This window comes from Falco biarmicus, chromosome 5 (genome assembly GCF_023638135.1).
Source record: "Falco biarmicus isolate bFalBia1 chromosome 5, bFalBia1.pri, whole genome shotgun sequence".
Lineage (NCBI taxonomy): Eukaryota > Metazoa > Chordata > Aves > Falconiformes > Falconidae > Falco > Falco biarmicus.
In genome coordinates this window covers 35,668,292-35,691,588 of record NC_079292.1, presented here as the reverse complement: position 1 = coordinate 35,691,588, position 23,297 = coordinate 35,668,292, and the positions used below count along the sequence as shown (strand labels likewise).

The 23,297-nt window shown below is 40.1% G+C and overlaps 1 protein-coding gene across 2 annotated transcripts in view; it reads left to right on the top strand.

Annotated features, from left to right (window-relative positions):
- The first annotated feature begins 5,133 nt into the window (after positions 1-5,133).
- The window catches only part of FRS2 (fibroblast growth factor receptor substrate 2), a 58,243-nt gene continuing 40,079 nt past the window's right edge, over positions 5,134-23,297 (top strand). Inside the window, exons 1-2 of one of the 2 annotated variants that reach the window (XM_056339245.1) lie at positions 5,134-5,291; positions 17,564-17,634. The gene's annotated coding sequence lies outside the window, so the exon portion shown is untranslated. The remainder of the gene's footprint in view (positions 5,292-17,563; positions 17,635-23,297) is intronic. The other variant, XM_056339246.1, reaches the window with a different exon arrangement.

The following is a 23,297-nucleotide window of genomic DNA, read 5'->3' as shown; positions in this document are numbered from 1 at the left end:
ATCTCAAGAAGTAAAATACGTAATATCTCAGACAGCAAGCTCAACCTAAAATTAGGTCAGAGAAAATACCTAAGCTTAAAATTAAGCTTTTGTAGCTCATTGTATTATCTTTAAAAGTCTACCGACCAACTGTCACAGCGACATGTATCCTGTCCTTCACAGTACATTAGAGTTCTTGGATCCTTTAACCATGTCAGTGGTATATTTGTACAAGAACAAGACAATTTATACAACTAAGGAAAAACAAATTACAATATCAGCAGCCACCTGAGGAATTCCTGAATGCCCAGGTCTGCTCCACTTTTCACTGGATACCACAGGAATAAGAGCAGAAAGTCTGTTAAATTCCAGCAGTCATTTCAGGAAAAGATTCACTACGTGAATTAAAACATCCAGCTGCAAGACACTTTCATTTACTATAGGATTTGAACTTACACACACACTTTTAACTGAAATGATGACAACTTAACCAACGATAACAATACTCAATGAAGTAGTGAACTACTGGTTTGAATTATTGGCTCAATCTTGGACTTTCTGAAAAAAAGAAGACTATTAGCTTTACTGGGGAGGTGTTCTTTCTCAGTGTGGGATCAGGCCATAAGTGGCTGCTATACAGCTCTTACTGTAAGCAAGGGCTTTGCTCGATTGTGAAAACAAAAACTTCTTGATTTTGATATACAAAGAGTCATTCTACCTAGGATGCCATGCACAAAGGCAGGCAGAATGTGCAAGACTGGTGTTACTCTGTTTAGCTAGCACACTAAGTCCAACTATCTTTGTAAATCTGTTTTCCAACTCCTGAAATGTTGTTATGGGCTGAATGTGTGGGTTTTTTTTTTAAAAAGAGGTTTTTGTTACAGTGTCAAATGGATTTTGGAAAGGAGGAGTCAGAATAAAATTACACTCTAGGTAGCTTCTTACAGCAAAGAAGAAGAGTGAGCTTCTGTACCACATTTCAACCAGAAACATGCTTTCATTGCTGAGTCATAAACCCTGAAAGACAGTGTTTATAATAGAGCCCTCACCTATAGCTGGTTAGGTTACAAAACAAAGTGACTGCAAAGTTCTATGATTTGTCATAAGGCTGTTTCTACAGTTTTATTTTTAAAAGAAACTGTTTACTCTCCTATGTTTACTTCAAGAGCAGAATTTATAGTTTCAACATTAAGCATTTGAATCAGTATCCACCTCCAAAAATATATCCAGGCTTCATGCTGGGGTATACACATCTCATACTGATGAGAAAAAACTTCCCTGGTGAGAAGACAAACTATACATGAAATGAGATAGGTTCCAAAGTTCTTGGGAAGCAGAAATGTAACTCCTTCACTTCATACCCTTGAGAAGTTTGTTGCCAAAAATCTCTGAATAACATATGAAGGGAAACTGCAGAAATACAATGCAGAATCTGGCACTCTTTGTTTCAGTTTTTAAAGCCAAGGTCAGTTCTTAGGAAGCCCAGACCCTGGAGGCAATAGAGGAAGGCTGGAGAAAGGAAGATTTTCCCCTGGTGGAGGAGGATCAAGTTAGAGGTCACTTCAGCAAACTTGACACCCACAAATCCATGGGCCCCGATGGGATGCAGCCCCAAACACTGAAAGAGCTGGCAGATGTTATTGCTAAGCCACTCTCCATTGTCTTTGAAAGGTCACGGAGGAGAGGTGCCCAAGGACTGGAGGAAAGCCAAGGGCACTCCAGTCTTCAAAAAGGGCAAGAAGGGGGACCGGGGAAATGACAGGCCAGTCAGCCTCACCTCCACCCCTGCAAAGGTGATGGAACAGCTCATCCTAGAGCTCATCTCCAAGCATGTGGAGGAAAAGAAGGTTACCAGGCATAGTCAGCTTGGATTCACCAAGGGGAAATCATGCCTGACCAACCTGATAGCCTTCTGTGATGGAATGAGTGGCTAGGTGGACAAGGAGAGAGCAGTGGATGCTGTGTACCTTGACCCCAGCAAGGCTTCTGACACTGTCTCCCATAACACCCTCGTAGGCAGGCTCAGGAAGCGTGAGTTAGATGAGTGGACAGTGAGGTGGATTGAGAACTGGCCGAACGGCAGAGCTCAGGGGGTTGGGATCAGCGGCACAGAGTCTACCTGGAGGCCTGTAGCCAGCGGCGTTCCCCTGGGGTCAGTACTGGGTCCAGTCCTGTTCAACTTACTCATCAGTGACCTGGATGAAGGGATGGAGTGTACCCCCAGCAAGTTTGCTGATGACACAGAACTGGGAGAAGCGGCTGATACACCCGAAGGCTGCGCTGCCATTCGGCGAGACCTGGGCAGGCTGGAGAGCTGGGCGGAGGGGAACCTGATAAAGTTCAACAAAGGCAAGTGTAGGGTCCTGCACCTGGGGAGGGACAGCCCCAGGCACCAGCACAGGCTGGGGGCTGACCTGCTGGGAGGCAGCTCTGCGGAGAAGGCCCTGGGAACCCTGGTGGACGGCAAGCTGCCCACGAGCCAGCAGTGTGCCCGTGTGGCCACGAAGGCCAGCGGGATCCTGGGGGGCATTAGGGGGAGCGTGGCCGGCAGGTGGAGGGAGGTGATCCTGCCCCTCTGCTCTGCCCTGGTGAGGCCGTGTCTGGAGTGCTGGGTCCAGTTCAAGAGAGACAGGGAACTACTGGAGAGGGCCCAGTGGAGGCTGCAAAGATGATGAGGGGACTGCAGCATCTCCCTTATGAAGAAAGGCTGAGAGAACTGGGCCTGTTTAGCCTGGAGAAGAGAAGACTGAGAGGGGATCTTACCAATGTATGCAAATATCTTAAGGGTGAGCACCAAGAAGACAGGACCAGATTCTTTTCAGTGGTGCCCAGTGACAGGGCAAGGGGCAACAGGCACAACCTGCAACACAGGGAGTTCCACCTGAACATGAGGAAAAACTTCTTTGAGGGTGACAGAGCACTGGAACAGGCTGCCCAGAGAGGCTGTGGAGTCTCCTTCTCTGGAGACATTCAAAACCCACCTGGACATGATCCTGTGCAACCTGCCCTAGGGGAGCCTGCTTTAGCAGGGGGTTGGACTAGATGATCTCCAGAGATCCCTTCCAACCCTGACCATTTTGTGATTCTATTCCCCAAGAGTCCCCTCTTTGTCATGCCCAGGTGTTAAGAAAGAATACAAGATAAATAAGGGAGCACTTTCTTAATTAGATAGATCTGCTGTTAAATTGTTGCATGTGACTGGACCGCTCTCTTGCTTACAAAATTGAATACTGCCTAAATCAATGCAGGTGACAGGGAAAAGCACTTACATTCAGAGTTCAACTTTCATGATAAAACCCACCATGAAAATGTTGGTACCATCCTCTAAGAATCCAGGAATTCAAAGAAGAGGGGTCTATAAACTTACACTGAAGTACATTAGGACACTGAAATGAGAATTTCTGGAAGTACAAGCTGCCATATATCTGACACAGTTCAATTTTATTTCCTCTTCAAAGACTAAGACTCTTTCCAAAATATTTATATGACCTTCTAATTTTTAAATAAAAAGGAGTGTTAACATGAAAAGTTTCATTATTAATAAAGGACTTAATTCTAAATAGTACTAAAATTTAATGCCTTTAAAATGAACATTTAATTGGATGAGCCAGTTATAAATCAGAGAACAACGAAATGTATGACTGCTTTTGTTGCTTCAGAAAAACCATGCATTTAGGACACCTGGTAGCCACTGTGTAAGACCATATAAGAAATTCCCAAGCCAACAAATTGAAATGTTTAACTACTAAAATAATAATTTCACAAATTTTAGCTATGGGCTAACCGCTTTTAGAAAAGCTTTGAAGGTGGTAGCACTATCTAATTTCTAAAAAGAGAGAATATGAGCTATAATGAAACAACAGAGGAGGTCTCTGACTTCAAAGTTGATCTAAAGAAATTTTAGGCAGATCTAACAGAACTGAAGATGCCACCAAAGAACTTAAAGCAATGGAAGTTCATATCTGCAGAAGTTTGTGAGCAACTATGCGATCTTCAAAAGACTAGTAATTGATACAGCATCTAGACAGAGCTAGATATGACAAAACGATTGTAGATACGACCAGCAACCAGTACGTCATGGATCCAAAACATCTATGAAGTGAGAAAGACATGAGTTGCACGACCCCTGAGAAAGCAAGCTGCACAGGCAGGCCAATTCTGTGAAATAACTCACTGCCAGGCACTGTCTGGCAGAGAGGTCAAAAGCTACAGCAAGGCCAAAGAAGTTAAACAACAAGAGGGAAACGTATGTAGCATGATCTGAGACTAAGCTGTAAGTTTTGCGCAGGCTGCTAGCTCCTCTAACTGCAAGTAATGCATTTGTGTGCATGTTGGGGCAATAATTATACATCCATAATTAATTATACACTACAAGGTTTTCTGGCCCAAGACCCGTCACATGTATTGGTCTGTAAACAGGCAACAGACAAGACATCATATGGGTAGCGACACTCAAATGTGGTGGGTTTTTTGCACTGGCTAATGGGACTGTTAAGTGTTTCCACAATCCTGCAAAACACGCAGTTGTAGCACCTTCTCTCATTCTTTTTGCTTCCCACACCGCTTTTTGCTGTACCTTTACCATACACACTGCCCACCTTCGCTTTCGGGTGCGGGTAGCGCGCCTTACCGAAACGGCAGCTTCAGCGGCAGCGGAGCAGTTACCGTGACAGTCTCTAAGCCAACACTGTGACATCGGGCACAACGCAACTGCCTCGAAAGAAATTTAAACCAAACCAAACCAAACTGACTGAGCCGTTTCTTTCCAAAGCTGTGCGCGCAGTTACAGCTTGCTTGCTTGCTTTTTTTTTTCTCTTTTACCTCAGAAATCAGTAAGACCCGCTTCGTGGTCGCCTCCCTCACAGCCGGCCCCTGCACCGCTCTGAAGCGCGCACTTCGCTGCGGGGCCGCTGCCCGGGAGAAGCCCTGCGGCTGGGGGGCCGGGGCCGGGAGAAGCCCTGCCGGCTGCGGGCTGCTTCCCCGGAGACGCCCTGCCGGCTGCGGGGTCGGGGTCGGGGCCGGGTGAGGGGGATGCCGCCGCCCGCGCGCGCCCCCAACGGCTCCCCGCGGCGCGCGAGCTCCCCCGGCGCACCGCCCGCTGCTCCCGCCCCCTTGGCCGCTGCCCCCGGAAAGCGTTCGCGTCGTGCCCCGGAAGTTGTCGCGGGCAGAGTCCGGCCCAGAGCGAGGCCCTGTTGCTGCCGCTATCGGGAGGCGCAGCCGTTACCCGCGGCGCGACGCGGGGCCGCCGTCTCGCCCGTCACAGGCGGCCCGGCCGGCTCGGCGCGGCGGCCAGGGCGGGGCGCATGGCGGAGGTAGGTGCCGGTCCGTCTCCCTCCTCCGCCGCCTCGTCGTCGTCCCCCCCCCCCCACCGCCCGGTGGGGGTGCCCAGCCGGTTCCGCTGGGAGGGGGTGGCAGCGCAGGCTCCCGGGGCCGGGCCGGGCTCGTCCGTGGGCGGGAGCAGCCCCGTGTCTCGCCCCTTCCCGTGGGAGCCGGGCTGGGACGTGCGCTGCCGTGGGACCTGCCCTCCTTCCCCGTCCGAGATGCGGGGGTGCGGGGGCTGGCTGTGCGGGCGGCGGGAGCTGGGTGGCGGCCGGAGCCCCCCGGGGCGGGGGCAGCCCGGGGCACGGGGAGGGGTGTGCGGGCGGGGTGTGTGTGTGTGTGGGATCGCCGCCTCGCCGTGGGGCTGGGGCGGGCGGGAGGGAGCGGGGGTGGCTGAGCGGAGCGTCGGTTTAAAAACAAAAGAGGCGGCGCCGGAGGTGCCCGGGCGGGCGGTGTGCCGGGGCAGGGCTGGTGCGAGGCCCGGCCGCCCGCCCGGTGAGCGCTGCGCGGTGCGTGACCTGTCAGGCGCTCGCACCTTCCCCTGGGTCAGCCGCTTGGGCCGCATGCGGCTGGGGGCGAGCGCGGCTTGTGCTCCACGTCGCCGAGCAGGTCCGGGGGCTTTCGGGGCGCGACCTCCGAGTCTCATCGAGCGCTCTGGGGGGCCGGTGGGTTTGGGGCAGCCGGCAGCGCCTGCGGAGGGCAGCGGGAGACGCCGGGCTTTTCAAAGTGGTGCTGCCTGTAGGAATGAAAGTGATACCTGGCTGATCATTTTAAACTCCCCTTCCTCTGACGTATCCCGAGATGCAGATGTAGCAAGGACGATCTGAAGAGTCGGAAAGGTCAAAAGGTGTCTTAGTACTCGTTCGACCCGGTTCTGTGTCTAAACTTGATTTTTTGGAAAGTGAAAGCAGTTTTCTCATCTTCCTGGTCACTGTGTCTTTCTCAGTGTTGATGTGTAAGAAGTGATAATGGTGATTAGAAATCACTAGCAACGTTGTTGGGCTGTGAGTTGAAAAGAATACTGTTCTTGCTATGAATACATACCTTAGAAATCAGGGTTGATTTTAGTAAGTGTTGAAAAAGTTGCCAACTGCAACTGCAATTGATATTAATATTTTTAACAGATTTTTTGTGACATTTTTTAATAGTTTGATTTTTTTAGCCTGTTTTTTTTACTTAAAGTGCTTGTGACAAGGTGACGTTTAGTGTAATGAGCAACAAAATTTTCTGAATAACTATTTTTTATCTTTGCATAATGGTGTTAGTGTTGGCAGTAGTTCTACATTATGAATCTGTCATTAAGTCTGCTCTGCTAGGCCTATAACATATTTGCATTTAGGGGAGTGAAAAACTAATTTTTGTAAGATCTATTGCTGTATTAAAAGTGATTTCATACTAAGACATATGTGTTCAGATCCAGTAAACATCCTGTTTGCTTGTTAAAGTCAGCAGAGCTGCTAGGGAAGTTAATTGTTTTCCTCAGTTAGTAAGTGCATTTGAAAAGCACACCTGTGTCTGCCTGCTTAAAAAGAAACCTGTATCAGTATAAATCACCAGTTCAAATCCAAAAAGTGTTAACTGCACCTCCAAATGGAAAGTGATTAAGAATGTTATTCATTGACTGAGATTCCCTGAGTTTATTTGCCTCTGTGTCAAGAATGCTTTGGAAATGCTTGTTGGAACAGTATACCAGCAGTTTTATATGTATCTGGTTAAATGGCTTTCAAGGGTTTTGCTCACTTTCCAGTTCAGTGTCTTGCCTTAAATGCTGGTGATGAGTTATAGTCAAAATAAACTGTTCTCATTTCTGTATAGTTCTTATGGGCAGAGTGCTTTTTCATTGTACAAGTAATTTCTGTTACAGACAAGAAAGGTTGTCTTAAATTGTTGCCTTAAATTGTTGCAGTGGGCAGGTGGTAGTTTGTGGAAGAATATTTTTGTACAAAAGGGGAAGACTTTCATAACCTGGAAAATCATCAATGGCACTTGGAAAACCTAGTTTGCAGATATGTGAATCTTGATTCTGCACTTCAGTTACACACTTCTTGAACTGTAATGTTTTGTCTTTTGAGTTGATATGATTAACTTTTCTTTGTTACTAGATGAACATAAACAAATATATTTACTTGCCATGGAAATAATTCCCTGCTAAATCCATGATCTAGTAATAAATTCTGTTCTTTGAAAGTTAGCAAACTAACTGTCTGTACTCTTTCCTATGTTACTTCACTGTTCAAAAATTACTTTGAAAGTCGCTATATGCATGTATATCAGGGGCCTGATTCTGAACTCATCAAAATGAATTCTGTTCACTTCTGTGACCATTTGGTCTTGTAGTTTAAACAAAGTAACTTTCTGAATAGCACGTAAAACTCACTCCTGAGCAGAGAGGTTTGTAAGACCACTTTAATCAGCTGAATCATTGTTTAAATTCCTTGTAAATACTAAACTATCATTAAGATAATACTTACCATGACTGTGTTGGTTTTATTATGTGTATGTTCTTCCTAAACAAATATCTGAGGTGATTTAATCAGTGATATTAAAAAGAATATCTGGTGGAAGTATTATTAAGTCAGAGTAACTAGTGCTCTATCTTCATTTTATTAAACACAGAGAGTGAAATTGGTTGATGTAGTGAACTGGCCACACTTGTGCCCAAGTGGACTGTGGCAGCTTAGGTTTCTGAAAAACATTGGGACAAGGTTTAGTCTTAGGAACAAATGAATTATAATAATCATGTTCAGCTGCTCTGGCAAGTTTGAATGTAAAATGTAGTGGTGTATGAGTGTGTTTCCACAGCATCACGAGCTGATCAAAACTGGACTTTCCACCGTCCCAGCCTCCTTCCTTCTCTCTCTTCCTTGTGCTGGTAAGGACTGAATGGGGAGCTGGTTCAGGTAGCTGAACTGGCTGAAAACTAACAACATTTTCTTTCTTTTTCTTTTTCTTTCCTTTTTTTTTTTTTTTAATTGTTTTTAATTGACCTAGCACCCTGAACCGACTGGCTTTGCAGTTGCACACCTGTCAGTGGTGGGGTGAGCGCAGAGGTGGGGTCCGAGCGAGGGAGGGGCAGAGTGGCACTGTGTGGGCCTGAACACTGAGACTGATGTTACGGGACTCCAGCCTGCAACCTACTGCTTTGCATGGCTGTACAGCTGGCATAGACCAGCTCCGCCATTGAAAAACATGGTCCTGTTTGTTTCCACCCCGCTCTGCTGCTTCCTCCTTTGTGCAGGCAAATACTTGTATGGTTATGTGGTGAGTTGGGTTGAGGTTTGAACGAACTTGGGGGAGGGGCAGGGAGGGGAGGGTTAGGTTTAAGCTGGATCAGTTTGCTTGCACAAACATTTGTGCTGGCGCAAAGATGGGGGTGGAAGCAAGCAGAAAGGGGAGCAGGGTGTGTCTGTTTCTTTTGGTGACAGTGACACATTATGCCAGTTTAAAGTGTATTCCATAGTGACCTAATTCAGTGAAGTTAAGCTTGTGCAGCACTAAGGGTTCGAAGACGTTGTTCAGTTATGGTTCATGGGCATATTTTACATCTAAGACCCCTTAATCCATGGCAGCGTGTCTCTGATTTCATTATGTACCTTGAAGGGATTTTGAGGGAAGAATCTGGCCTTTTGTATAGTATTGTATGGTAACTATTTTTTTTTTTTTAGTATTTTTATTTGGTACCTATTGTTTCATTTAGCAGTACTTAATGGGAAAAATATGCTCCGGTTTATAACTGCTGTTCATCCCTCAAATTCTTGAAACAATGAATTTGTTCAGCATGTATATTGAGTTTTAAAATCTAAAAGACTAAAATCAGAAACAATAGTGATCAGTGTCCACTAAAAAAACTGCAAGGTATTTTGCAGTAATAGGTAGATTAAAAAAAAATAATAATTCAACAAACCTATGAAAATTACGAGGCTGACCAAAGTCATATATTATAGCTTCAGACAGTTTCCTAGGAGGCAGTGTGTGACTTTTCTTCTTGAGTAACTAATGGTTTGTGGTTTTCAAAGTGTCTTAAGGCTTTCAGGCTATCTCAGAAGTCGTACTTGATGTTTAAGAATACGGATAGCATTGGGTTTTTTTTTTTGGTGTGGGTTTGTTTTGGGTTTTTTGCAAACATGTGTGAAAATCGTAGATACTGTGTCCCCCAGCCATTTGTCTTGACTGCTGTGCTATAGATTACCATACTTAATGATCCTTTCCATAGGGGAAGGTGTGTGCAGTGCTGGGTGCTTTAGGCATAATCAGCAGTTAAATGGACAGTATTAGATCTACCTTCACTGGTCAGTTACTTAATTACCTTGATTAATTTTTCCTGAAGCAGGTTAGTGTGCTCTTACACGATTTACTCTGTTGCAAGTCTGTATGGGTGGTAACCTCTCTTTGATGGGTGGTGATGAGTAACTCTGGGCAGTAGCTACTGCTGGAAGAGATGACCTATCTGCAGCTTTCCAGTGAAATTTTTTGAAACAAATATAGTGGGGTGTTTTTTTTTTTCGTCTGCTGCTGAATAGTGTTGGTTTTTATCAAACCTATTTGAAGCGCTGTTGGCTGAAAACTGCTGTCCAGAGGAGTAATTTCACACAGCATATGCAGATAGTATTTTTTAATTGTGTGTACGTTGTAAAACACCACTCCTAATAATAGCAGACTTGGAATTTTGCACTCTTTAAGCATCATCTATTCTTGTTGGCCCTTCTGTGCAACCAGTGTTAGATGTGAACATTCTTTTTGAACTTCAACTGGTGATAAACTGGTGTGTGCTGTCTTCTCATAGAAGTATGTATGCATATAAATGTGTGTGTGTATGTCATGTATTCTCCAAATATAGTGTACTCTTCAAATTGGTTTCCTCTTCACTGCTTCTGGCAGGGTGGCAACAATCATGACAACCAATTTAGTTCAGTCTTTACTGAGGCCTATTTTCCTGAAGCCATGTGATTCTCCAGAATTTCAGTCTTTCTCTCAAGCTTGAAATGACAACATGAGTAATTACTTCTTGGCTTTAATAAAAAGAACTAATAACTTCTGATGTTTATACAGTAAAATTTCATGATTATTGCATGTTTGGGACTGACTATATGCATTCTTTTCTAATTAGTGGAAATGGCGTTGTGATTACTGACTGTTTCCTTCTCTTGTCTTAGAGTACTTTAATTTCATGTCTTATTTTTTCTTCTGAAATGCTTTCACATTCATATGTGGGGTGGTGAGATGAGAAGCTTCTTGTCAGGGGCTGTGTTTAATCTGTCACTGACTTCTCAGGTGGTCGGGGATAATCCCTAAACTTTTTGCCTGAATCTCAGTCGACAAAGTAATACTGATATCTGTGTTAAGCAACGTGTTCCTCTGAATGACTGCAAATGTAAAATCGTGTTGTGTGCTGTTGCTTTCACAGCTGCCCGTGCTGGGCGGCCACCTTTATTTACTTCAGCTTCCAGCATCAGCCACAGATACTAGACCTGCCACTTCTTCTGATGGAACTTTTTTTTTCTTTGCTGTAAAGTTTCAGGTTCAGTATTGGCTATTGGTAGAAGCACCTCTGTTTTGCTATGTTTTTGGACCAAAATTTTTAAAAAAGATCCCTACTTTAGGTTTTAGCTTATCCTTTTTCTTTTCCTTTATTTATGATAAATGTGTATCTTATGGCAAAGGTGCTCAAGTATATCTTGCTCTTCAGCTTTTTCTTGTACCTGTGTGGGTTACTTTTCTGTTGAGGAAAATGTGATTCAGAAATACTGTATGAATTGCCTATGCTTGTAATAAAAGCTCAGAACTACAGGGCAGTTGGCATATCTGAGATAGTGATAGTTTTCCTGGACAGTACCCCAGACTCCAGAGAGACTGGGGCACCATGTTTTTAGTTTGAAGAACTGACTTCTTTCCCTTGGCTTTTCTCCATAGTGCTTTTGGTCCTGGCAGGGTTGAGGAGATGCTGCTGTCATTCCTAGAGTGGTGATGGTTACTGTAAACCACTGGTCCATTACTGTGTGCTGACTCAATGGTGAAAAGTTGCTTTAATTTCCTGCCTTTTCAAGGGTAAATAGACTCTCTCTCCTGTGTGCTGGTACCTGTATTCCTGTGTTTGTAACGGAAGATACAGAATTTTGATCTCTTTCTGGAGCTGCAGTTTAAACTAGTGTGTTGATATTTCCACTGTCTTCCTGTGGCTGCTGCCAAAGAAGTTAAACTGTGTAGTAGTTTATCTGCTGGGATTACTCACCTTGACACAAATGAAGCATTTGTCTTTCAAACACATTTTCTTAAATGCTTTGTACAGGGATATTATCATCCTGTGTGTTAGTATGACACCTGGCACTATATGCAGGTGGGGACATCTCATTCTTACCATAGTTTAGTCAGTAAAAATGATAATAGTAATACTGCTTGTTTAGAATCATAGAATATTGCAAGTTGGAAGGGACCCATTATGTGAACATTGGAAAGATATGTATCAGCACAATATTAGATGTATTTCTGACATGGAATGTCTTATTTCATGACTTGCAAGATGTTTTGAGGGTGGAGAGTTGACTGGTTTTGCCATGCCTTAGGATAGTGTGACATGTTTTTTCCAAATGGCGGTGTTGAAGCAGGAGCTTTAAAGGGGAAGCTCCCACTACTCCCCGACATCCCTCCCCCCCCCCCCCCCCCCCCCGAGTGCAAACTTTGGTTTATATATAAACTTAAAGTGAAAAATGAATGATCTAGTGCTGTGTTCAATTTTGGCAGCAATGTGTCTTATGCTGAGCTTTTTTGAAATGACAGCAGTAGCTCTTTCCTTAGCTGCGCAGCAGAGCAAAACAGAGCTGACTGTGCAGCAGCTATCCCTCAGACATGTCTGAATTTTTCAGTCTATTTATGAGTATCAACAAACACTTTGTGCATACTTTTGCCATGCGTTGAATGCTTCTATTTTCCTTTAATTTAGCTTAAAACTAGTAATGGAATTCCTGAGGTTTTGAAAGGAATAGCTCTTGGCAAGCCTGGAGTTTTGAAACCAAAGGCAAATTAAGATACCAAGCAAACAGAGGGAGGGCTACTTCTTCAGGGAAGTATGTTAAGATTCTTCTGACATCTTAGAAGTTGTTGTATTTATGCATTTAAAAATTATATAACAGTTTTAATTACTCCTTTAAAGCACAGTTGTTGTTACTTTTCTTTTTAAGAAATCATACTGGAACACAAGGGGATGTTTTTTTTTTTTCCCCCTTGGTGTGTCACTCAACAAGTTTAGCCTCTTCAGCCAACCATTAGAAGCAGAGGGTGTAACACTCCTTTCTTTGTAGCTGTCTGTATTTTTCAGTTACTCAAACACTGACTGAAGCATATAATTAGATTACAAATTTTAGTTTAAATAAAGTATGATCTTTTAAATCACTGCAATATTATAATTGAAAGTTGTTAATATGCATTTGTCAGGTGGTACAATAATACAATCAAAACATTTATTTACATTTTCAAAGTGTAGTTGTGCTTTTTATAGAGCATATAGCTGAGCTGCTTTAACTTTGTGGGAATCACAGGAGACAGCATGTAGGGTAACTTGCCTGGCTGTCACAGCCTGGTTGTCCCTCTTTGGCATCTCCAGTACTGCTTGCTGCAAGCATCTTCCCCTCTTTTGTACCTTCTTCCCACTAATGTCGAGGTGTGCAGTGTTCATAGAAATTTTGCATGCTATCTCCTTTATTGAGGTTACTTCATGTCTTTGTAGAGTTTCAACATGCCTTCATTCAGTGCTGCATTTCCTTGCAGTGTTTCTTATTACCATAAATGTTTTGAACGTCTCATTGCAGAACTAAAGCTAATATTAACAGAAGTAATAATATTTTTTTTTAATAAGGAAATCCAAGGGACTCAAATACTTATATTTTTTTCTTGTCTCATGAAACTTTAGGTCACAATGTTTTGTGACTTGTGTTTTATTTGTGGTGGATTTTTTTTAATAAAGTTAAACTCTTGGAGCTCCTCATTATTTGAATGTTTTTGGCTGGTAATACAATGGAAAAGTAAAACAATTATAATAGTTAAAATAAAATTTAACATATAGCTCATTGTACCTGACTTAGAAATGTTTTAGGATAGTAGAGTTAAATCATCATGGATCTCTTCTGGGTCATGGTAGCTGCTTTGTATTTCATTCTCTTAAAATCTGAGTGGAATTTCATACCTTAAAATTGAGAGTGCGGTGTATGTGTTAACTCATCAATTTGTATTGCTATAAATGTAAAAGGACTTAGGGCAGTGGTAGTTTTAGTGTTAATTCTCAGGTGTACAAATGTAAATGCTAAAGTAAGCGGGATGTTTCCTATTTGTCTATATAGTATTTGTGCAGCTAGACCAGAGGTAGTCTTACATTCTCAAATAATTGGCCCCCACTTTAGAGATTCTTAAAAGCATTTAATTGGCAAATGTTTGGATGCTCTGTGTGAATATGATTGCCAACTTTATTATCCTTCTGATGATAGCTGTCTCTTTCTTCATTTATTGTGTATGTTTTAGGTGATAGTATTCGGTTTCTGAAAGAGCTTTCTTTGCCCTTGTAGTTTGTTAGGAAGAATACTATTATGTTAGTCTTTGTTATTAAAAGGTGTTTGGTTAAGACATCTTAGATCTTAAAAAGTAATGAACAAGCTAATACTAAATACAATATCATACAAAAAGTTGTTCTCTGAACTTGAATTTTATGGTATTTATAGAGTATTATTGTAATAACATTGTTCTGCCTGTATTTCCAGAAATTCTGAGTAATATATGCCAACTGGTCAGCCTTGCAACTTCAGAGTGTGCTCCATTCCTAAAAATTGCTGGACTAGAAAAGAATGTATACAGGAAGGGAAAAAGGGAATGTGCTATGTAGGATTTGGACAAACTTTTTTTTTTTCCTTCCCTCCTCCTTTTTTTGGTGGACAGGTACATGGGTGAACCTTTCTTATCTAGGGCTTACATCCTCCCTCCCCAATTTCCAGAATTTTTTCTGATTAACAGGAGAGCATTTCCAGCTTGTCTTCTGGGTCTGTAGTTCTAGAGCAATGTGTGTTTTGTCTCAGAGGTACAACATACACCAGAAACTTAGATAAGCTTCTAGTTTCTGTAAGACTCTTTGGGTTTAAGTGTATATTATGACTGTTACTTTAAGGTGCTTATGGCCACTTAAGGTCTCGAAATATTTCTACTAGTAAGGGCAACAAAGCGCCCTTCAAAATCTAAAGTTCAAGTTATTTGTCTTAGATTTTCAATGCCTACAGTGAATGTGGATCATCTGACCTTCATAAATGTGTTTTCTTTACTATGACTTTAGTCCGTAAGTGTCAGTATGTTTGCTTAATAAATATTTATTTCTTCCTACTTCAGGGTTCCGTGTTCTGTTAAGTCCCTATAAACTTGTTTCGTAGAGCACAGCTTCATATATGTCTGCTAAATTTAGATTTACTTCTCTTGAAGGATTTGTATTTATGATGTCAGCTGTAACGTAGGCTTATATTTGTTAAATGGATGTAAATTACTAATTTTAAATGGTATGGTTTTTAAATAGTTTCATATCAAAGCAAAAAGTAGTTTAATATTATCAGTAGTGTGAAATTAAGAAGAAAACTACCTTTCGGAAGGTTTGATTGTGCCAATACCATACCAGTTTAGCATTTTTCTGTGAATTCTTCACAGCTGATGTTAAATTAAGTCAATAACACTTATTTATATTAAAGCCTGTCCCCCATCCTGTCTTCCCTCCCCAAGGATATAAGCATCTCTGATTTACCCTAGGTCTCAGCCTAAGGCAAGCTGTGAATGTTTGTGTCCAGGTTTAAATATTTGTAAAGTGTCAAGGTTCACAGGTACAAGCATGTAAAAAATGAATTGGCAAGCAGTTAAATTAATTTTTATGTTCACATCTCACCTCTGATAACTTGCTGTACTCTTTATTTATTAAGTAAATTGGAACACAATTTTGAGCAGCTCTTTATTTAGATCCTGATTCATGTAAGAGTTTGCTTAGTTTTTTGAATTCTCATTGAACTATAGGTGACAAAACAGTGAGATAGTTGGGAGAATAAGGTTGGGTTTAAGCATATGGTGGTCAGGTGGAATTTACTGGTCATAAGCTCTCCTTAGGAAGGATGATTTCTTTGTAGTTCAGAGTAGAAAGATGTCTGAAGAGGAGGAAACTTGTTCAGCTGAGGTGCTGAGGACAGACTGAAGTACTTAGTGATGAGTGCTGTATTCTAGGGAAAGCTCTTAATTAAACGTTGACTACTGTGAGATACTTTATACTAGTAAGTAGAATGATATTAATTAGCTGTTATGTGATATGTTAAACTGCTTTGCATTGATTATAAGATGACTAGTTGCAATGGTACTGTTAGATTGATTTGCTCTAGTGCTGACTTACTTGTGAGCAGTGCATTGAGGCTGGCACACTGGGTTCTTACAAAGTGTTCTATCATAAGTTTTCATATTGTACATGAAATGTGTAGTTTTAGGCTTTTGCACCAAAACAGTTAAGTGTTTGTTTCAACATGCTACGCATTTAGTAGATAATTATTTTGGAACTGTCTGACAGTTTTTTATGAACTGCTGTAGTGCTTGATTACATACAGTTCTAGGTTTTTTTCAAGAAAATAAACATAATGGAAATAAGACTTGTTTTCTAATCCTGCTATTAGATGTCAAAATGTCTAGAATAGGCAGGTTGTATTTCTTTATGTTGCTTTCCGATGTCCCACATAAAAGTGTGTGACCTAGATGCGTGTGGGGTTTGTTTTTTCTTCTAATGGAGTTACGCAAATTAACATAGCTTTTATTGTTGATTAATAGCTAAAATTGTGGGGTGGGTGGGTGGGTTGGTGTAGGATGTGGAAGGGAACAGCTAGTGTTCACTTTTTTATAGAAAGAAAATCTTCAGTTCTCTTTCCATCCCTTGGGTGCTTTCAGCTTTGTGTTCTGCTCCATCATTAGTCTATAGAAATACTAGCATTCAGATTGTCAAAAATTGGACATAACCCAGGAAATGAAAAGAATGTAAACTCTTGTATATGAATTATATAAAACTTCCTTGTCCGCTAAGGAGGAATAAGTGAAATACAGTAGTGATGATGTTTAGTTAGATTTTAGTTTTTCTTCTGTACGAGATGTTATTTCTCAAGTGTGCTATACCAAGGAATTGCAGCTTCAGAAAGCCTTCTGTATTCTTGACTTCCAAATAAACAAGGAAATATCACAGAAGAATGCTTGGAACGATGGAATATTAAAGTGTAGCAGTGTATGGTGAACAGTAAAAGTATTTTACATATGACTTCAAATAGTAAATATTGTGTGCTGACTGTTAGTGATTTTTAGAAGGATCTTGCTTTACACTCATTGGAAAGGCTTTCTATGAATTAAATCCAATACCAAACACAACTTCACAGTGAAGTCACATCATTGATTACCTTTCATTATGAATAGACTACTTTGAGGTTGGTAGTTACAGGAAATTTTGTAATTACACAGGGGAGTGTAAAAAGAACATAAAACTAGAAAGAGTAAGGGGGTGTTGTCTTTGAAATGCAAGTCTAGAGTTATGAATAAAATGTAGTTAAAACTGTCACCAAAATGTGTGGTGTTAAATTTTGTATGTTTAAAGCTACTTGCCGAGTTACTCATAGGCTAACCCTAATAACAAACTTAATTTGAACTTCCCTTGGGTTTCAAATATGTATTTGAATATATTGCTTTTATGCTACTTGTGACAGTAAAACCGTTGAACTGAAATCTGGTAAAAATCCCAGAAACCTAGAAGCTGAGTTTCTTTTGCTCTGTGCTGAAATCCTATCACACTTTTTTTCCACATAGAGGTATGGAGAATAAGAAAATTCCAATTTTTGTTAAATACTGTGTAATTTGGGACTAGGGGCTTCTGCTTTTTTTTAAAAAAATATTTTTATAGAAACGTGTTATTACTAAGACTTGAAGTTTTTGTGCTGGTGCAGATGCGCAGTGAGTAGATCATTCCCACTTCGTCTAAATGTGTTTTTAAGTTGTTAGATGGCAACATTTTGCCTAGATGCTTTACATTTGGGAGAGGTTTTAACAGTTAAATTGGATGTCAGTAGATCTTGGTTTTTTATTTTAAGTCAAGAATAGTGACAGCATAGCTTGGGGCAGGCAGTTCACTTGTTTCTACAGTTTGTTTTGCACAATCATTTTGTACATGCGTGATTAAACTATTTCTAAGTCAGTTTACAGTATGCCTTACAATATTTTTTTGTTTGTTTGCTTTAAGAGGCCATGATGTGAACTACAGCAATTTAGCAGCTGATTCCTGAGTGGTTCAGTGTTTGTCTCCTGAATGAGGTAGGGATTTTGTTGGGGGGTTGGTACCTTCTGAGGATAATGAATTTATCCACTGGCTCCTTGGTGATGGTGGTTGCTACTTCCCAGAACTTCATTTTACTTCCAAGAGAACGGTATATCCTTCCTTATGAAGTGTGTGCATTTGTAGGCACACAGTAGGCCTGTGCCTAATGTAATGAATTGTACCAATGGGTTAAGTGGTGCCCTGCATTCTTTCATATAGATTTTATGCATTATTTTTACATCTGTTTTAGTACACTCTTTTTTTTTACTAAGCTACTTATGTAGATGTGCTTCATCTAAGGTTAAATTTCACTATTGATGCTGTAAGTCTGTAGTAGTGATTAGCAGAGATTTTAAACACTTGCAAATATAACCAAACTTCTCAAAAGTGTCAGCTATAGATGATTCTCCAGGGAAGCTCTTGGATAACTCATGTACAGTACCACACAAGTAGTAGACTGAGTTCTTGAGGATCTTATGATTACTTCTTGTCCTCTATGCTATCTGATGGCCAGCAAAGTTTAGATGTGCTAGAGATTAAAGAATTCAGATATTGCTTCAGTACTAGTGAGTTATGAAGATGTCTAAAATTAACATACCCATGCAAATTTGTTCTATCCAGTTTAACCCTAGTTCAGTGATTATAAGAAACAAAATTTATCGCTACAGCAGCCAAAAATTAATGCATTTTAGATTGAATAATGTAAAAAATATATCACTGGGCTAACTGATCCATGTTGCTGCTGGTTGTTAGAATGGGGAAGATTAATGTGCTCATGATCCTGTTTGTTGTAGGCTAGTGTGATAGATCTGCCCGCAAAAGTCACTGTCTCTGCTGCAATAGAATTTTTGTCAGCCTGCATCACTGGGCAGGTTGCAGACTTTGACAGCAGCCCTCCTTGCAGCACACCACAGGCTTTCAGTTGCTGGCACAGCAGAAGCAAGCGATGAGTATAATCTCCCTGTAGTTCCATCATGTATTATTTAAAAGTTTTCCAACTGTTTGTTTTCTCTTCTGCACTACAGTTTGCTGCCCTCTCACTTGCAATGTTATAGATGTATATAGGGTGACTGAAATAATGTGAATAAAAATCCTCTCTCCTTCCCAAGTAAAGTAACATCATACACATACTTTGCATAATGTTCTTGCTTCTGTAGTTATTTTCCAGAGCACTCGTTAAGCTGCATTGACTTCTAAATGAAAACCGACTGTTTTCTCCTACTGCAATTTAGGTGTTAATGTACAGAAATTGAACCCCATATTCAGGTAGTTAACAAATGGGTTGGAATTTATGAAGGAACATAGGGATGTTAGGTTAATAATCTTTGAAATATTCAGGGTTAAATAATTTACTTGAAGTTATACAACAGTATCATAGCACAATCATGTTTAAAATAAGCAAATTATTAGTGTGTCGTAATGATCAGCTATTACAGAGGACACATCTAATTCGGATGTAGAACTGGATTTGTGGATACTTGCGGTGTTTCATATAGGTGAGCAGCCTAAAGGTTGGTGGGGTTAAACAGAAGTTGTAGGAGCTGGGCAAGGTGAGGTAGTGGATGAGCATAGGGAATTGAATGGGAACTGATAAAGAAAGGGGACTAGGAATCAGTTAGGAAGAAGCTTGATTTTTAGGGTATTTTGAGTTTTGGGTAACTTGACTTAATTTATCCTAATATCACCTATTACATATAGAACTTGAATTACAGTGTTTTACTGTCTTAGCAGTAGCTAATTACCATGCTGCTTAGTTGTAAATTGCTTTCAACGTACCTGCAGTATTGTTAGGCAAGGATAAGTGGCTCCTGTGTTTTTGTTTTGGGGTGTCTTCCAGTGTAGACAAAGGGGTTGCAATAAATAAATAAGAGTACCAAGGATTAAAGTGCACGGTAAGTAGCATAATGATTATTTCATACTGCTTCTGTAACTGTGTCTGTATCTTCTTCAGTTCCTTTGTTTCTGTTCTGGAAAATAATGTAGCTTTTGCAGATTTTGTTGTTGGATTGCAGTTTCTGTAACATACTCTTGTTGACCAATTCAATTATTGCTGGATGTAACGTGTTGCTTTGACAGAAGCTTGTGTTTTGTGTGCTTGTACAGTCTTGAGACACACCGTTTGCATTTGCTTTTGAATTTTTTATATTAACTGCAAAAGTACAGAGAGAAAGAGTAGGAGTCATGGTTTATCTTGGATTATCCAAACTTGCTTTGGAACATTATTGCCAAAGGCTATTATACTTAGTGATTATTATGTTTATGAAGTTGTTGTATTTTCTCAAACCACAATTCTTGTAAAAGGATAATTAAGTTAAAACTTGGGCTGTTCTTTGCAGATTCTGTGCCAGTGCCAAAATATTTTCAAACAATATGTAGTTATCATTTCAAATATATCCTTTTAACTTGAAATACTTATTAAGTTTTTAAAACATACTACTGTCCTTCTAATTTACTGAATATTGTTTTTAAGGTGAAAGCAAGCTGTTTATCTTGCAGTGCCATTAGAAATCAGATGTGAAATGTGCTACTTCATATGAAGGCTTAAAGTTTATGTTCTTGCTCTAAAATGATATTTATGCTGTTGATCTTTTGCTGGGTGTGTGTGTGAGCAAAAATCATGGTGTACCTATTATTGCTGAATACTTTAATAATCAGGTTTAGCAAATTGTGAACTTCGAGAGGTTTCATGCTGTGTGTTTTGTAAAGTACAATTTAATACTGAGTTGGATAATGCTTGAGCTGGAGTTTGTAAGGATGCTTGACATCTGTAGTCGAATTTTTTGAAAAATGATGGGAATGACTTCCATCAGTCAAGTGAAACAGCTTAAATGTCAGGAGCTTAATCATAACTTGTACACTTAAGTGAAGTTTTATGTTCTGATTTTAAAGAAAATGTAAAAGTAAGTGGACTTTTTTTTTAATAAACAAAAAACTGTACTGGCTAAATGGTTACTAATCCTGTTCCTAAATGTTTGGGAATTTTTGAAGCTGTATTTGTGCAGAATTTTTGGCACTTTTACTGCAGTGTAAATGAAAGTTAGAAATAGCACTGTTAAAGTTGCAGAATGTCAACATGCTGCTCATGTAAGTCTAGATTTAATAAGCCTTATCAATATCATTCTTGATGTTGCAACAGAAATACTATGCTTTTTATAAAAATCTTACTTTTCCCAACTTTTAAAAAGATTTCAGTATTTGCTTGCAATTATACTTTGCACACATAGTTTTAGCTTTATATGAATTTACTTTTGCATAAAGTACGTTGAAAGAAAGCAGTTTAGAGGCTACAGCCTGTTTCTTTTTCCCTTAGGTGTTCTGTAGGTTTCTGTAAAAGTGATATACAAGTTGACATATTTTAGCAGATCCTTGTAGTATCTCCTTGCATTATAAAGAAGCTGTATTGCCATGTCCACTTTAAAATGGTCAAAGTATGACCTGTTGCCAAAAGAGAAGAGTATGATTTCTCGTTAGGCTTCATGGTCCAGCCCCCCTTTTGTTTGCACTAGTAATAGTGTGGCCTTATGATCAGGAAGATCAGGGCAGTGGTTTGGATTGAAGCTTGTCTGGCTAAATAAAAGCTAGCCAGAGCAGGAAAAACTCTTTTAGCTGCAGTCACCTTTCTTTCGATCAGCTGATGGTAACACAAAATAACATTCTGAGAAAGAAGAGCACAGCAGCTAATTTAAAATATCTCATCTCACAATGACTGTTTAACTCACAAAAGGAAAAGTTCGTACTGCTTGATAGCTGTGCACCTATATTCTATACATGGGAGGGAAAATATGCCCTTGTTATAAATTGAATTTGTATTATCTCAGAAACATAGGCTTGGTTTTGAAATAGGTGTTTTTATTATCTCTTACCTCCTATCAGTTCTAGCAGACATAGTTCTAGTACAGAATTACAACTTTTTGAAGTAATTATTTCTTTTTGGCCTTTCCCTGGGTTTCAGTGTCAACATATAAAGAAGAACAAGTTGAGTTGCGCATAGATATGTAAATATTAGGGTTGAGTCACTTGGACTTCTCTGTGAATTCACAATGGCAATAAGAAGTTATTTTAATTTTTTGTCAGGGAAGCAAACAGGGGTTGGCGGTATAAAAGTTTATGGAGTAGCCCGATACTTAATCTGTAATATTTAGAGTGGTCTTTAGTGACTCTTACACACTATTTTCATTATCAATATTCACTGTTTTGACACTTTTTTTGGTAAAGATGTATAGTCATCTTTGTTATTCCCTTTATGTAAGTAGTATCAAATGCTCTGGTTAAAGTACCTAGGTACTACTCATAATGGTGTACTCATAATGGAGTGATATATGAATAGAATACAACTGAATTTCTTCTGTAAATGGGATTTTTTTCACATCCTTTTTCCCCCCTCCTGGTCCTTCCTGTACGTCACATATGGCCACTGGGACACAATTAATGTAGTGTGGTTTTTTAAATTGTGAAAGAAAATATTGAAGAGGTACTCAAAACTTCAAAAAACTCAGCTTTATTCTTGAGTATATGGTTAACAAGGGTTTTCATAATTCCAACTGTTTTGCAAGCTGTTTGCCTGTAATATTAAAATTTTGACATAAGCATGACCCTTATTAACATGAGCATCTGCTTATAAGAGTAGAAGCAGCACCCATTTTTTTTTAACCTTAACCTCAGTGTTTCCTTTTCAGTATAAATACTTGTTGCTACCTATACAATAACTGTGCTTTTGGTTACATTCTGCCTAGATTAGTGTTGTTCCTTTGATGTGCAGAATAAATTAAGATGCAAAATTACTTGGGATTTCTCCTCACTGTTAAGTTGAAATGATGGAAGGATAATTGCATGAAACTTAAATTTTTAATGCTAACTTGTAGCTTTTCTGACTGTGAGGGGTTGTCTCAGACACAGCTGTTCACTGCATTTTTTTTCTGCTCTCCCCAGAAATGTCCTATCCGTCCCTGTTGCCTGAAGACAACAGAAATCCCGGGTTTCTGGGGTTGCACTGAATCAGTAGGAGGCTTGAGATGTTAATTAGATATTATTAATAACATCTTCTTTTGCTATTCATACTGCTGTTTTTTTCTGGATAGATTAAAGAAGCAGGAACACTTTAATATTTTCAATTTGAAAGCATCAGTTTTTGATAATTGAAGATGTGACTTTTAAGGAGTGTGTTGGAAAATATATAAAAGTCTTAATAGCATACTTTAATAGTTTATATTTGTCTTGATATTGTTTGAAATATTATTATACTGTGTGTATAGGTAAATTTGACCTGTTTTAGTGGTGTCTTGAGGGAGGTGTTTGTTAAATCAGTGTGAAAGGATAATCTTTGTGTTAGTCCTCACAGATCTGCTACAACTATTTGAGAATCTGTGTTTATTTTTACAAGCAGCATGATTGAGATGGGGGCACAGGCAGGCAGTTGATGCCTTAAAGTTTCTAGAAAGCTCAAAGAGACTGTTCCTTTTTATAAAATGAAGACTGGCAACCTATTTCAGGATTAGTGGAGCAAGTACTATATTTGTGTGCTGTGTGACCACGTGTAAAATCTGTCCTGCTTAAAACCAGTCACACTGGGTAACTAGGTGGTTCTTGTGTGTAATGAAACTTTGGAAAGGAGAAACAGCATGCAACTAGTTCTGTCTGTATTACTGTGTCAGTGGGTATA